An 18,317-nucleotide genomic window follows, 5' to 3' on the forward strand; every position below is an offset into this window, starting at 1 on the left:
GCTCCCCTTTGCTCTCTTTGCCTTTTGAACCCCTTCTCCTTCAGTCTTCCACTCCCCCCCTCTCTCTTTCCTCTTTTAATGCATTGAAGCCCCTTTTTCTCCCTATTTCACCTTATTTTACAACAGTAATCCTATTGTTTATTTCCTTGTTTTTCCTATGTTTTCCCTACCTAAATACTTCCAAATCACAAGTAAACACTTAAGCTACTCCAACCTACCCACCTAAACCTTAAAAACTAAAAAACTTACTTGCAAAAGAGATCAAATGCCCTCCGACTCCCTCACTTCTTCCCTATCTCAAGCACCGATTCAGGATAAACCCTACTCCAAAGGTCGATTCAGAGTGCATAAGCACTCAAAGCTTGAATATGTTGGTCACGGCAACATAATCAAAATGTGGGAGCTCATGCTCAAGTGCCCAGACCCACATACTGCTTATTGTTTCAAGTGTTTCAAGCCAAGTGCAATGGCTACCTCTCACATAGCCATGCACACTCACACCTACGAGTGTAGTGAGCTTACCTTCCATGCCCAATCGAGTTGCCTCCTCGCACAAGCTCTTGGTAGCACCATGATCCAAAGTGCAAACTCAAGCATGCTTTGATCCTCAAGCTCCAAGCTCTAAGATCCATTACTACATGCGAGACAAGAGAAGAGAAGAGAAGAAAATAAAAGAAAAGAAGAAGAAAGGAGAAGATGGAGAGCTTCTTTACCACGGTTCCTCACCCTCAGACACTCATTCCCTCACACTCACTCTCTCAAGCACAAGCACAAGGGTAATAACAAGAAGAAGAAGAAGAAAAGAGCTAGTTTTGGCCACGCACAAGAATGAGCTTCTTCATTGACTTTTTGTCTTTTATACATGCCTTACTCCTTTTTGGGTGCCCATCCCTTTTTACATGACTGGCCATTATAGCCTAGGTCCTCTTTTCTCCCTATTTACATTGTTTATTTACCTATGTTCATCTACATTTACAAATTGCATAGGAGGGAGCCTGGCTCTCTTTTACAAGGATCTAGCATGTGCTTCTTTATTTAAGATGCGCCTTTTCCCTTTTGCACTTGCCCTGGACTTTTAAATTTGCTTCTTGCACTTTTGGCCATTTTTCTTGTATTTTTTTGTTGCCCCGCCTTTTTCTGCTTTGTCCTATGTCTTTTTTATTTTCTTTTGCTTTCTTTGCACCAAGGTTAACATACACCTAAGTGGATATAATATGATATAAAAACTTATTCGTTGGTTATTAAGTTGGAACACAAATGAGCATGGTAGTTCAATATCTTCGTTTTGTAAATCCATCCTCACTTGATGTAGTATACATGATGTTCTAACCTTTAAGATTGTAGTAATGTCATCATTGAACCAAACATCAAGATCCACTATAGGATCTTTGCTAAAATTATCAAGATTTTGGTTTAAAGCAACTAGACTACCACCAACATAATGCCATGTACTATAATAAAAACTAAGGATAAAATTTTGAGCAACAACCATATGTTTACAAGCTATAGAGTCTTGATCTATCTTACATATAATTTTTCATTCTATCCTAGTGTCCCATCCCTTATCAACAAATTGTATGACATGATCATATGTTAGTCTCTTCACTGAAAGCATGGCCTTTGATCTTCATATCTCAACATTAGAAAAGAAATTAATAAATATATTAATAGACATAAACGAAGTAACTTTGCTTAGTCTACTTGAGATATTAGGTTTTAATGCTCTCTACATCTTAGAAAATATTTTACATCTATAGCCCTCACTAGTAGCTGGACTTGGCAAAGGCCACTCAAAGCTTGAAAAATCTCACAAAGGAAGGGGAATATTGATCCTCATTGGCTGCACTGCATTTGGACAATATAAGAATGGTCATAAAAGAATATTCCATTCTTTGCAAGCTCTATCTTCTTTCTACCTGTACATTTCTTCTCCAATCAAACTATGCATAACATCAATAACATCAACAATAGACTCAACCAATTGCCATTCCTCAATATTAGAGGGGTAGACATCTACAAGAGGCAAACAAATGTTATAATGGAAAACCTTAAATCAAGTTCAAGAAAAGAAAGACTTTAAGAACCAAAACTTTACAATTTAGTCTATGGATTGGAAGTTTTGAAGTTCCACATTCCAAATATAGCTCTCTATGCATAAACACATGTTACACTAGTACCTCTTTTATGCTATTCTTATTTACTCCAAGTATGAAATCTTGGATTCTACCCTTCCAAGTAGAGATGAACGAGCTCTCATATCTTCATCTTTTCCCACATTTTGCCTACTACATGGTGATCCAACTGTCTTTGCTAATGATAGTAGAAATCCATCTTCCATCTATTTGGAACGAGTTAAACATAATATGGATGTGATTTGGGAGCTTGGACTTGTTGAAGGTCGAATTTTTGTATCCATGGCGGCAAAGAGAGGACTAGGCCACCAAAAAGGAGGAAAAAACATGAGGGATAAAAGAAAGGATGGAAAAAAATGAGTGCCAATATTTTTACTAATTTGAATTTAGATTAAACTGTTCAACACTATCATTAATTCAGACATATCATTAAATAAAAGGGACTGAGAATGTTGCCATTAATGCAAAGAATGTCATAATCATGAATATAAGAGGCTAAAAATAGATCTTGATAATGCAAATTTGTAATATTATTTTATATGTTTTCATAAAATATATTTTTTAAAAAATAGAAGTTCCATTACAAAGGCTTTGCTCCCATTAGTCTACAGCACTCTCTCTATATCTCCTAAAAGGCATTTTCGAGACCTTAAAACTCCCCTAATGATGGGTAAAGAGATATGCACACATCTCTGGTATGGAGATACGACATTGTATCCTCATGTTGCATCATTTGTCTTATGGCTATATGGAATTGGCAAGTGCCATGGTGGAGGTAATGAGGCAATGGGCTAATGATTTTGACAATATTTTTCATGGCATGAGGCAATGGGCCAATTATTTGCTTATTGCTATGTAGTGTTCTACCTCCATGTTGTTTGTTGTTCAAAGGCATGGATATGAGTCACTTATGTATTTGGATTCTAGTCATCCTCTATTTGAGGTGCTTTAACTTGGACCCTTGGGACTAGATTGTCTACCACCACTTACCTCCCAAGAGTAGAGCATGTGATAGCAATGGGCATGATTTGAGGAAGTCCATGCAAAGGAGCTGCACATTTGTGGTGTGTTACTTGACGCTTCTTTGTTTTCATGGGGGGATCCCCCTTAAGTTGGGGTCTAGTACCGCCCCATTATTGCAAGCCTACCTCCAAGAGCAGGACATCTCTATGTCTCAATGAGTGGTGATGGGGAATTGATCTCACCACATGTTTTGCCTCTTCTTCATCCTAAGAAGAGGTAGATACAGGAGGTTACTAGCAGTTTGTAGGCAAGTGATGATGCAATGAATGTTTTGCTAGGAGTATCTCCATATGATGACTAGTGAGCATTTTGCCTCCTTTGATATGTAGTAGTGCTAATTAGGGATTTTCTTTTTGCTTTTATTGCTTGGTGTCTATGCATGGTTTGGCTTATTGACAGTGATATTTTGGAGTCTATGGACTGGGTTTTGTTGTGTCATTTGATATATGTACTTATTTTGGCTTCTTAACATGGATAGTTTTTGGTCTATTGGTTTGTTTGGAAGGAGTGAGCCAAGATGATTTTGAATTAGACTTTTTTGCTCATAGATTTTTTGTTTGCATTTCATTGGACCGAATGTAAATACCCTTCTGCTTCATTTTTCTATAGTATTTTACCAGAATACACAAAGACTTCAGTAAGAAATATGGCTCAAGATCCACATTGCAACCAACAAACAAAGGTGCTTCATCGAAGAATATGCATTTTCTTGGATGATGAGAGCATTAAAGGAAATTATATTTTTTATATCAATCTTGAGGATACCTATGATATTGTATGCAAAAAATTTGAGCTATTGATATATTCATATAAAGTTAACAACTTTGGCATTGATATTTTGCATGATGTGGGATCATTTTGTTATATTTGTTGTGGCCACCTACTCTATGACTTTCTTGGTTTGAATGTTGGATTGAACCATCTATTCAACCACTTGATCTAGTTTGGAGACTAATTCCATATGTATGATAGAATGCCTAATCTCATGATTACAAGAGTGGCATTAAGAGTACTATATGCACCATATTCCTAAGAATCTTATTTGTCTTGATGTACCTCAGGTATTGTCCCATGTGCTTCCTTGATTTTTTGTTGAACATCATCATTAGGCTTGTTCTTTCCGTTATTTCCAACCATTTTTGCTCAATATTACAATATTATTAGTCCTAGTAGACCCCCTAACACAAAAATGGCTATAACTTTTTACTATGATATTGGAATCAAAAAATTTTTAATGGAAAATGAAGCTAATGATTATCTCTTTTGGATGAGATATAGTACTCTATTTTATAATTAGAATATAATATTTTTAAAATATTCTTTTACTACTATATAAAATAGTCTTGTAATCTATAAAAGCATTATTTTAGTCTTTCAACCTCTCTTAGGTCCAAACTAAGGTCTCCCAACCCTATGATATCCTGTGTATGACCAAGGTTAAATATAACCTACAATTTCTTCTATAGACCCTAAATTTTTTTAGAATTGCTCTGCAATAGATATAACCAAATATAAAGTTTTTCCAAAATAGTCCCAATTCACTATTTGAGTAAAATACATTGTGTAAAACCTATAACCAATTTAGAAATCCTATAGCACCTATGGATGACTGAGAATCAAGCAAAATAAATGTCAAAATTCCCTACTACTCCTGAATACACCTATTCCCTATACTAAAGGACGTAATATGCTAAAATTCCCTATAGTTAACCTATAATAAACATGTATTAACCTTATAACTTATCAACGAGGTCTAAATTAATTCTTTTCATTTGAAATCGTGGGTCTTCAATGACTTCATCTGCGGTACATGTGGTGAAGGATATAATTGCATAATAGGGTCCCTACACAGGCTCCAAATCACTGAAAGGTAGGCAAAGTTTCCCACAGGTCAGTTGGTTGCAACCCTTTGGGATCTATAAGAATGGGTGAGGGTGACCTCTTTGTTTTCCTCGATGGGAATATCAACACAACAAGAGCATTCTATTTAACCAAACGGGAATGAAATACATAACTAAAATTTTCTTTCAGCCTTCAATGATATGCAAGATTTGATCAATGAAAATTGGAATCAAGAAATGGAGATTAGCTAAGGGTCTTACCAATGCAATTTAATGACTCGCTGATTGTTGCAAGTACTTGCCCTTTACAATATTTCTTTATGGGGTAGAAGAGAATCACACAATCAAATCAAAGTTATGCATCAAGACAATGTAAATGGTAACCATGATGAAAGGGAACTAAAATGAATGCTGAAATTCAATTAAGAGGCTCTGATTGATGAAAAGAAGTGCTAATCTCTGATCTATTGATCAATTTAGAGACTCAATTGGTCAAAAATCTCCCATCAACAAGTGAAAAAGCTTAGAACAAGTGGATGTTGAGAGATTTTAAGGATTAAGTAAGTAAAATAATTCTATTAAGATTAGAGAAGATGATTGATTCACTTAGAATCAAGCTTCAGTCCAATAGTTGAAGAGAATATCCAAAATCCATTGTAAAGCTTCATTTTTTCATTTATCGATTTAATTCAACCCATACATGCTTAAAGAAGATAAAATCCTTACAGAATCGATGCATTGAGCCTTCTTGAATGCTTAAATGCCAAAGATTCAAGCTTTGTGAGCAAAAGCCCCAAAATATAACTCCATTATGTACTCGCAGAAGCTTAATGTGCTGAAATATTTCCTATGTCTTCAATCGCGAAGCCAATCTTGCTTGATAATGGTAGTAGAGAAACCTTGGACGTCAAAAAGAGCCAAATAGTAAAGTAATTGAAGCTTTAAAACCTGTGGCTATGGCTGCCCTACTAGTTTTTAGGATTTCTAGCAAAGAGAATAAAGATTAGGGCTCAAATCTTATAAAGGCTTATCGTAATAGTTCCCAACTGAGTATTTCAAGGTGGCTTAATAAGCATAGAGAAGATTGGAGGCATCAAGAGCATGAAATCTAAGCAATAGGGGCAACAAAATTTGAACCAAAAATCACAGGCCTGATCTTGTAGAAATCCTCCAACAACAACCGGCACCATGGTACTTTACTTATTGCTCAAAAGGTTTAGAATCATTGTCCCAATGTCAAAGAGAGATGAGATCACTAAAGAGAAAGACCATTTTCTTGGCAACCACCATGAAAGCTTTAGCCAAAATCTTGAAGGAAGAGGTAAGTAAAGACAAAAATAACTGGACTATTAACCCAAACTAACTCTACTTCTCCCTTCTTTTACCATTTTATCTCAAAAATAGCATGCATCTTGTGCACTACCTACCATTTTATCCACAGTACCTCCAACTTTATCTTCAAGTACTCCAGTTAGCTCTGGCTAGGCTGTCCTTGGTCTTCTTGGTCTCTGCACTTGTTTGTTTCTAGGTTGACACCCTATCCTTGAGTAACTAGAATGTAACTAGTTTGAGAAGAAAATCTAAAGAAAGGTTGAACCAAATGGATCAAAAACCAATGCTCTAATACAACTTGTCAAGGAGAGGGTTGAGAGGAGAGAGAGAAAAATAATAGAAGAGAGAGAAAAAAGAAGAGGGAATGAGTGATGAGGAGAGAGAGACTAGAAAGATAGGAAAGAAGAGAGAGAAGCCATGAAAGCTATGTACAAGCAGGTGAGATGAGAGATTGTAATTGTATTATTGTAAAAGATGTCAAAAATTACATCCTCACACCTTTGATACATATGCTGGTGAGACAAGGTATTATTAATGACCTCTCACTAAAACATAGTCTTTTCAGCTTCTTATAGTTTTTTGGATTTCATATGTTATTCACTTGTTGCTAAATTGATAGTGGTTTTGCTAGGCTCCACTACATATTTTTCAATAGGATTTTTATGTACATCCATGGCCAAGAGACAATAATCAAGATGACTCAATATTTTTAAATTGGCTGGGGACAAAGGAATTACGAAGTTGCATTCTAATGCGATTAGGCATACAACTCTTGTGAGTCGTGAATACACATACTCATCCTAATTGATCGATTTCTTCTTAATAAGAACAAGGGCTTCCGGCTCTTTGGTTTTGAAGAACCAAAAGTCTTTGATGAAGCCACCGTTTGCATTAAATGCACTCCACTCTATATGAATGTATGAATTTTAGAATATACAATACTTTTATAATCGGTAGGTTTTCTACTTGTGACATGTAGGATAAGTAATAGGTTTGGTAGATTGCTTTAGCTAGGAAGTTTCTCTTCATGTCTCATTGTTAAGTTCCTCAATTTAAGGAATATCATTATGCATCAATTTCAACAATGAATATAAGGTAATTGTGCAATGCCTACTTTGAAGAGGAAATGTCTATTAGAATTGTGTAAAGGTCAAACTCCAGTAATTGATTGAATTTGAGCCCCAAATGCTTTTTCAATTAAGTTTAAAATTGTATATATGGGCTCAAAAGAGCTATTTTCCAACATCTCCTGGCAATTGCTCTCTATTGTCTTTGCATATGAAAAATGTATTCCAATCAACTATTATCATCATGATAAGTATAAGTTTAAACATTTTTCAATTGACTATTATTATCATGATAAGTTTAATTATTTTTAAATGTTCAAATACATGCAAATTGTTAGGTTTTGTACTCTAGCAAATGAGATTTGATTTAAGTGGAAATTGGAACCATAAATAATATACATGCATCTCTTGTAGGAGAGTACCTTCTAAAAATCGACACGTTCCTATCAAGTCTAGAATCACTTTGGCGCTTAATACCAAAAATAATTATTTAATCATGTGAGATGATGAGGACAACCATTGAAATATTGGGCAAATGTTAAGTTCAAGAATGTTAGATTCCTTTTGAAGGTTGCAATTGCTAGGCATAATGCACATACTTTGGATGAGGAAATGCTTAAAATAAGGGTGAAACATGATGCACCCTCCATAATATTAAACTCACAAAGTATATTACTCGCATACACATGTTGTATTTCATAAACGCAAGCATACACTTTATGGATAGAAACAAACAATATCGTATCACCTTTTGCAAGTGGAACTTGTTGAGTAAGTGTTGATTGCTACACTAAAGAAAGCTTATTTATGACTTAAATGGGATTTTTAGTGTCTTGTGATTTTGAAGTTTTGTTATGAGATAGACAAGTAACATTTTTAAACAGGTCAAAAGATTGAGCACGTTCCATCGCTCTTTAGAGAAAGATATTATGATACTCTAGCATTACGATTGACTTTCACCTCCAAAAGTAAAAAGTCTAAAGTGACAAGTAGTCACATTCTTCGATGTTGCTTTATTTGAACTTCATTGTAGTTAAGGATTAGATTTGCAAACCATTCATAGAAATTGACAAGTCATTTGCAGCATTCATGCATGTACTCCAAAGCCTATGGTCCATAAATTTTAGAAATGATGCATATTACTAAAGCTTATGTACTCAAGAAAGGTCAAATTGATATCCCATTAAGGATATAATTACCACAAAGAAATCCTACAATAATGTGTAGCCTTGATTGGAGGCCACACTTGAAGTTTGTAATGGCATCTTTTATAGATGTTTGTGTTTTTTTTTTGGGGGGAGTGGGGGGGGGGGGGGGACAAAAGTGAAGCGCCATTGTGGGAGGTATATTGGTGTGGTAGGTGAAGCTTAGAGAGAGATGACCAAAGGGGTGGGAAGCATATTGAGATGGTAGGCATGAGAGTGAGTGGATGACCAAAGGGGTGGGAAGCATATTGAGATGGTAGGCATGAGAGTGAGTGGAGGGCACAAAATCATTGGGCTAGAGTGAGCCTTGTGCACCTCCCACAAGACCCTTGAAGTAAGTGCTTGAAAGAGGGAGTAGAGAGAGAAGGAGACATCTACAATAAAAAATGCAAGTCAAAACCCTCTCACCCTGTAAATCTATTGACTCCAACTATAATTGAAATACAAAAGTGATAGTGGCACAAAGGGATGAAGAGAGATACAAAAAGCAATCGAACAATTTTCTAGGTGTGAATATGATTTGTTCGCTTCAAGCTAACAAGGTAACACATTACGAGGTCTATAAACAACCCACATGCTTGGAGCCAAAAGATAGTATGGATTTTAGATTCTTCAAGGAGATACATACATTGCCTAAGCATTATCTTTGTGTGCATATAAAGTATCAACATGTAGTTGGAACAGTTGCATGGTTGCACAAATGATTTAACATTGTTGTCTATATTCAAAATGGGACATTTAAAATTTTGGTAAGCACAATACATGGAAAAAGAAAAATTTACCTTAGACAAGTTATACTATTAGTGTTTTACTTTGCAAAGTGATCATCCATGGGAGTCTCTGTGTTCATATGTTTATTACTTTAGTGTTGTTTCAATAAGTGTCATAAGCACATGAAATAGAAGTCAATCGCAACAATAGATCTATCTCAAACAAAAGTCTCTAATCAATGTCGCTTAAGGCATAGACCTTCTATGTTGTCTTATGGCATTCATAGTTTAACCAAGTTCATATAACCATGCATGATTCATGTGAAAGTTTTAGTAAACTTGTAAATATTCTCTTTTCATTTCATCACAATGTGAAGTTTATATTTGAGGTTTTAACATCATATGGAGCATAATTTTTAGCAATACCAATAAAGCTTTCTCTTTCTTTGTGTACTTGTGTGCTTATGTTTGTGAACTTGCCATTTGGACAATGCAATTTGGACACAAAGGAATCATGCATGCTTGGGAGGATAGTGAATTTATTCCCACATCTACATTAGATGCTTGCATCAACCCTTATATGATAGTAACTAGATTGATAGTGTACTCATTTCTCACATGGATGAGTTTGAGTAACATAGAGACATTTCATGTGGGTGTGTTTTGTCACTTAGTTTTTAAAATTTTAAAGTAGAATAAGTTTGTTCACCTTGCAATTAATGAACCATGGTTTAAGAAAAACTTTGTCCATGTTTTTCTTAAGGATGGTGTCCTCCAAATGATAGATAGCTACAGTTATAGTGTGATCTACATAGCCACTATCATTGAGAATGATATTCTCGATTGGTATAAACATCTTGTGCATCTATGAATTATTTCTAGAGATGCATTACTTTTTACGTTGTCTAATTATTTCTAGAGATGCATTACTTAGAGTGTTCTCAAATTATTTCAACTAATTTTGCTTGTCAGGCACGACAAAATATAGATGTGCACAACAATTGTAGATGTATGAGATGTACTAGTATTGGGGTGCTTGACATAGTTTAGATCTTTTGTGCAATCTACATAATAAGGTCTTTTGTGCAATCTACATAATAAGGGAGGGAATTTTGATGATATGTCAAATTTTAATTCATTGATGTAAGTGTGATCAAGAACCTCGCCTTTATGACTAAGTCAAAAAGTAATCCATTCAATAGAGAATCCACCAAGCACAAACTAAGTCTTGAAATGCTTTCCTTACCCCTTTTCTACTAAAAATAGGCTATCAATGACCAAACAAGAAGTTGAGAATTTCACTCCTTCTGTAAGCAACTCATTTAGCAAAACATAGATTGAGGCAATCATTTTGATGCTACCCTTGTCTACACTAGCGCACACATCTCATTTTGCAACTTTGCAATGCATGGCTTCACTCTATGTTGCTCTTTAGACACAATGCACACATTGCACTTAGGTGATAAACAAACATGTCACACAATGTGTCGTACGGTGGAAATTGCTACAACTACATCCAAAAACATTAGAACACAATTTAAGATAAGTAATATACACATAATGCACTTGCACAGGTTGTTACTTGTGTACATAGCCATACATGCATAGATTTATACAAATACTAGACATGAATGCACACAATACCTAAGTACTAATTAACACAATGAATACACAACACATACCAAAATATGAACCCATGTACCTTGACATGTATGAATACATGCTCATGTGTGTCATATTGAGATCTTCACATCAATGTCACCCCCCTACGATGATTGGGATTACTACCTATCCTTGAGAGAGAGAGAGAGAGAGAGAGAGAGAGAGAGAGAGAGAGAGAGAGAGAGAGAGAGAGAGAGAGAGAGAGAGAGAGAGAGATTCATCATACTAGTGGTTCTAGGGGATTTTCACATTGGGAAGCAAAGCTTTCCTCTATGGAAATGTAGACTTTACAAATTTATGTAGGATAGCTACCAAAACTCTTGTGAGCTCATCCAAAGGCTTGTATGAGCCATGCTCCATAAACCATCCCGTACTATACTATTATATTTACTAACCATCTTGCATCTAAAATGATATACCATGTGTCTACTTGCATGTAATGCTAGATCTTGCCTCTCTCCCATGAATAAGGTCAAGAATACATGGTGTTCTATTGCCAATCCCATCAATCTAAATTGTGAAGCTTAGATGTCCACTGTCAATTTAGGTGACCCTAGGGCATGCGAGCATGGCCACCTTGCTAAGTGATTACTAGCTTATGTGTGTTTTCATATGTCAAGAGGTGGGTTGCATACTCTATTACACAACATTTGTCATATGAGGTTCTCTATAAGCCCATTCTCTTTTAGAGGCATCTCTTTATATATGATGTCCTTTGTATCATACAATGATATATGCAAGGAGCATGTATATGCAATAAAGCCACCCACTAACAATACATTGCCCACTCATTGGCAAAGCACATGATATCATTGAATAGTGGCACATAGGTTCACTCCCCTTGTGATACATACTTGATACATAACAAAATTGAGCTAGTGCAAAATAGCACTATGCAATGAAGATATCTCTTTCTTTGCATACTTTCTCACACGTGCGTGTCTTGTTATAGAATGTATACTACATCCACTAGTGCTTCCATGAATAGTGCTACCACTCCTCTTGAGCTTATAGTGCCCCGTATGGTATGTGGTTGTGGGAGGAAAGTGGATGCCAATCCATATCCATAGCATGCTACCTGTGCACTAGTGTGTCTTTGTGTAGAAGGCAATGTCCCTATCCTTGAAGTCGTAGGATCCCCTATGGTGTGTGTGGGAGGAAAGTGGATGCCAATCCATATCCATAGCATGCTACCTGTGCACTAGTGTGTCTTTGTGTAGAAGGCAATGTCCCTATCCTTGAAGTTATAGGGTCCCCTATCATGTGTGGGAGGAAAGTGGATGCCAATCCATATCCATAGCATGCTACCTATGCACTAGTGTGTCTTTGTGTAGAAAGTAATGTCCTTATCCTTGAAATTGTCTTCAAAGTACTTTGCATCCAATCAGAGGCTCCCATTACAATTCCATACAATGAAGTTCAAGTTCTCATATGTCATGCCATGTAATGCAACATGCACATCCAATCAGAGGCTCCCATTACAATTCCATACAATGAGGTTCAGGTTCTCATATGTCATGTCGTGTAATGCAACATGGACATCATAATGATATTCTTCTCATCCTTTAAATAGTTTGCATCACAATGATGATCTTCTCGTCCTATAAATAGTTCACGTGTTAGCTTTTTGGATTCCAACATGTATTTGTGTGCCGCTTGAGTTAGTGTAAGATCTCCATCCAAGTAAATTTTTTCTTCTTTTAGTGCCTCCTCTTGGTCAAGGCGGCTCTCTTCTATTCCAAATCTTTTTTTTTTTGTTAGAATCTTGATCTTACTAGTGTCCTTGCCAACTCCTCGTTCACTTGATACTAGTACCACATTGCACCAGTCTTTGATTTTATTATATCAATGTCTTCCACCTTTCTTCTCCCATCTAATGACCCTTACATGTAGGGCTCTAGTTCTTCTCCGACTTCCTCCTATAGTGTCTCATTCATGATTTGTCATTTTTGCACATGTGGATTTACCTTTCTTAACCCCTTTAAACTATTTGGCATTCTCATGTATTATGTCCTTCATCTATTTAGCCACTTTTACAAACATCTTGATTTTGTTCTCTACATGCTTTGAATTTCTTTTAGTTCCACTTTGAGTTTGGGTGCTCCAACCAATCCTCTCATGCTATTCCAGTATTTTTTATATCCCTCAACCTATTTCTTGAGCCCAATGATATTCTTACTTTGGGTTGGCATCTCTTCTTGCACTTTGGGTCTTCGTGCATTCATTTTATCCAATCATCCATTTTCTTTTGCAATCTAATTGATATAACATTTGCTTCAACTCTCAGGACCAATTGCATTTCTATTTGCAAATTTTGTGTATCTCAATGTGTAGCTCTTACATCGTGATTTTGTGGATTTCTTGGTTTACATGCTCATATTGTCATTCCTTCTTATTTCGTGGTAGTATAGATTCCTTCATGATTGCCTTTATGAATTCCATTTTCATTTCAATATCATTGGTTGGACTCTTTTTTGTTCCCTCTTTGAGAAGTTGCGAACTTTTTAAGATGCCTCAAGGGTGTAGCTAGGGTTTGAACTCACACACCCACATGCTCAAACCACTTTTGCTAAAAGCATATTGGCTTCAGTTGAATCTCATTGAATCTTTTCATACATGCCATAGTCTCTTCCACCCTTATCAAACCCAAAGAGATTATAGTTTTGGACCTCCTATTAAACAGTTGGAGATTTGTTGGGAATGTGGAAACCCCCCATTCATTGGTAGATTTACTAGTGCGTGAGATTCTTTAATCCTACAGTTAATAGTTCCTCCTCAGTAGCATTCAAGATTGCAACCTCTATAGCGTTTAATGTTTAGTTCTATGGAAAGTGGGACATGAGTTAATGTAGCACCCAACAATCACTTTTCTAGTATTTGAGATATTTTTAGTTATCATTACAATCACCCCTTCTCTAATCATTAGTTGGATTTTTTTGTACATGCCACCATCCTTCATTTAGGAGTCTTTTGGAGCCTTATCAAACTAGAAGAGATAGTAGTCTCTTGGGTCCTCATACGAAAGTGCTAAACTTTTGTTACAAGTGTGGAAACTCCCTTAGTTCATCAATGTTATCAATGATATGGTTTCCTTTGTCTATCATTGTAGGTTTGTCTTAATGTATTCACTATAGTCATAGCTAGATTTATTGGTGTGTGAGATTTTCTATATTGCCCTAGATATTCACTTTGTAGCATTGAAGATCACAACTTTTGTAGTATTTTGTGTTTACCTTTATAGCATTTTAGATGACCATTGTTGTAGCATGCAATGTTCACTTTTGTAGTAGTCAAAATCTTGGTACATGCAATCATTCTTTGTTCATGAATTTGTTTCCACCCTTATTGTACTGGAAGAGATTGTAGTCTTTGGGTCCTCTTATGAAAGTACTAGATTTTTATTGAGTGTGGGAACTCCCATGTTTATCAATGTTATTGATCATATCTTCTCCTTTTTCCATTATCTTTAGTTTGTTCTAGATTATTCCCTCTATTCTTTATTGGATTAATAGTGTGTGAGATTGTCTATTATTGGACCCTTGATATTCACTTGTAGTATTTTAGATTGCACCTTTTGTAGCATTTAGTGTTTACTTACATAGCATTTAGGACAAATAGTGCAGTAGCTAGTGTTCACGTCTACAACATACACTTATGGTAGGATCTCACGTGACAAGCATTGAGGCTACATCCAAGTGTATATTACTATTTGCATTTGTAATTGTGTGAGCTATATGTACACTATACTCAATATTACATTATTTTTTAAAATTCAATGGTATTGCTTTATTTTTGCCTCAGATAAGTCCATAGTAGTATTAATAAATTACATTAGTCTCCTAGGCATGTGCATGTCAATAGAGCATTCTAGATCACGATAGCATTCCAATTTCATGCAAGCATTGCAATTGACCTTAGCATCAATTCATGTTAGTATTAGTCCAATTTCCTTCTCACACATGTACACAACATAGCCCATGACAAATTCATGCAAACTCCTAGGTCACGTGTAGGCCCTTAACAACATCATGATGATGTTCCAAGTCCCAATAATGTTAGTTGGGCGTTAGATCAACACTTATAGGTACATAATAATATCACCATAGTATTCCAGGTCTTGAAACTATCAGCTTATGTCATGACACGTCACAACAATATTGAATGATTATTAGGGAGGTAAATCTTCACATGTTAGAGTAAAACTAGCATTCTCACATTAGTCAAGATATCATGTCAAAGTCACACTTGCATTTTTGTGCATCACACTAGCATTCTTCAAATGAGGGAGTCAAGAGGCATGCTAGATCAAGTATGCATGTGCACATGTGTGTGTGTGTGTGTGTGTATCTTTCTCATACCATAACTGGCTTAGTGCATGAATATCAAAGAGAGAGAGAGAGAGAGAGAGAGAGAGAGAGAGAGAGAGAGAGAGAGAGAGAGAGAGAGAGAGAGAGAGAGAGAGAGAGAGAGAGAGAGAGTGTGTGTGTGTGCGTGTGTGTGCGTACATTAATGGCACATGGAGACCAAAATTGATTTAAAGGACAAGATCAGACACGTCATAGTTGTACATTCCACATTGGGTGCCAAAAGGCATAATCGAGCTAGAAACAAAAAAGGGAAAAAAGTATATTCTAGTATTTTTTATTTTTTATGAGAGAGAGAGAGAGAGAGAGAGAGAGAGAGAGAGAGAGAGAGAGAGAGAGAGAGAGAGAGAGAGAGAGAGAGAGAGAGAGAGAGAGAGAGAGAGAGAGAGAGAGAGATTAACACCATGTGGAGGTCAAAACTAGCCAAAAGCACACAACCATATCATAGTTTGTACATTCCACTTGAAGTGCCAAAAAGCATAATTGAACTAGAAACTAAAAAATAGGGAGAAAGTAAACTCTAAAATTATAGGGATACAATCTACAAATGATCCACCTAGACACTCTTAAATGATCACTTCCTTTAAGCTTTGGATGTTAGGAACTCTACAATGATGACTCCACCTCATATGTAGACATTCCATTTTTCTTGTTTTTGTGCTTCTTATACTTTAGCTAGTTCTCCTTTCATATTCTTGAGCTGCATGGGCGTGAGCTCATCCACCATTTATATCTTAGTTTCTTAAAAGGATCTAGTTTGCTTCATTATCTAGTTTTCTTACATTGTTGAGTATTGCAAAACTAGATGCTTGCCTTTGGTTGTGATTGATGGGTCTCCAATGTTAAATCAAGGGGATGGGCCATACAAACCTTTCTTTGTATGATATTTCTCTATCTCTTTAGCCTTGAAGACCTCGATCTTATCCCATGTTTCATGCAAGCCTAGAGAGAGAAGTAGATTGGTAGGTATGCTTACTGCATGATCGTGTTTTGCATTTGTATCATCTCTTCTTATTATTAATGAAAGGTGGGGGGGGGGGGGGGTTTTGTGACATGTGTTGGCTATGCACTATGCCTATCGCATGCCATCTTATCTCCACATGTTGTGCTCTCACCCACTCGCCCATCTTGGAGAACCCACATGCATGTGTCCTAGAGAGAGAGAGAGAGAGAGAGAGGCATTGGAGGAACCATTATGGGGGGCAAATCGTATTATAATGGAAAGAAAAGGATGTGAATTCGTGGTTCACTGCAAAGCACATCCAGTAAGAGAGAAAGAGAGAGATGATAAATCACATCAACTATGAGAGAGAGGGACAGAGACTTGAGAGAGTAGAAAAAGAGGAGAGAGAGAGAGAGAGGAAAGAGGAAGTGAAGAGAGTGGAAGCAAAGGTTTTTGGGGGGGACACGTGGCAGCTTCATGTTCTCCCTACGGAAAACCTTCGATCGCCATGTGTCCCCTTCGATCACCACATGTCCCCTAAGCACACCCGCCTTTGTTCTTGGTTTTGCTCACAAAATGGTCGCCTATCCCATAGGCATAGCCTATGTCAAGCAACCCAAACCCTAGAGAGAAAGGAGGATAGTATAGATCAATGGGTTTCTTAGTTTGTGAAATGATGGCCTGTTGGCATGATGGGTCATCCTCCACGCGAGGATTTTGCCCGTGAGAATCTTTGTGCATTGAAAATGAAAATAAATGAAAAAGATTAAAAAACAAAAGACTTGGAATTCATGCGGTGTGCTCTCTCTCTCTGCCCCTCTCTCCATTTGGGCCAGGCAACCCCACCCTTTAGAGTCTCTATGTATATAATATATAATAATCTATATAGTGTGTATATTGTCGTATATATGTGTATGCATATGCATTATACTGACATATATATACTATTATACTTAATATTGTTATATGTTATTTGTGATAATTATGATATGCACCACACACACAAACATAACATACGTATATATAATTATCATATATAATATATTGTATATTATAATTAACATATGCTATTATATATTATAATATATAATCATGTATATTGTATATGATAATATATAATATATAATATATAATACATATATATATATACATATTATATAATATTAATGCATACATATACTAATATCAATATATGCATATATATATGTGTGCGTGTCCATGCATGCATCCATGTAGGTATGTTTGTATGCATGTGCGCGTGTGTATGTTATAATAATGTATCATAAAATACATTAATACGTAATCTTATCTTATTTTATACTATCATTAACGAAAGGGGGGAGAGCGGCACCATGTGGTGTGAAGCCCTCCCTCAAACCCCCCTCTGCCCCCCTCCCGGTGTGCACCCCACTTCCTTTCCTTTTCTTTTCACAACATGCAAAATTATATATATAATAGTTGCCCCTCTTTCTACGATGCACACGCATGTGCGTGCACGCGCACACACACACACACACAAAATTTGACAATCTCAAATTAGGATGTGGAAAGAGAGAGGGTAGAAAATATTGGGAGAGAGAGAGAGAGAGAGAGAGAGAGAGAGAGAGAGAGAGAGAGAGAGAGAGAGAGAGAGAGAGAGAGAGAGAGAGAGAGAGAGAGAGAGAGAGAGAGAGAGAGAGAGAGAGAGAGAGAGATTTTTGCAAAGAGAAAGAGATAAGGGGAAATGATAGAAAAATAGAGAGAGAATATTACAAACGAAAGAGAGAATAACAAATATTCAAAAAGGTTGGCAGAAAAGCACCAAACATAAGTTGGAGTGTATGGCCAGCCTCGGCGTGAAGTGTTGGGAGGAGACTACATGCAGAGTGCCTAGTAGCTTGGTAATGTAATATAATTCTTGGAGGTCAATAGAGTACATGAGGAGCCTAAGAAGATGAAGCTTTTGCAATGTAAGGTAAAGGGGCTAGTTTAGTGACAACCACTGGCCCCATAAAAAAGAAGAAGTCATTGTTGTGCTCTCTCTCAAGTTGTGTTTGTA

The sequence above is a fragment of the Lygodium microphyllum genome, chromosome 10 (genome assembly GCF_053477565.2).
Source record: "Lygodium microphyllum isolate KBCC chromosome 10, Lygodium_microphyllum_v1.1.10, whole genome shotgun sequence".
NCBI lineage: Eukaryota > Viridiplantae > Streptophyta > Polypodiopsida > Schizaeales > Lygodiaceae > Lygodium > Lygodium microphyllum.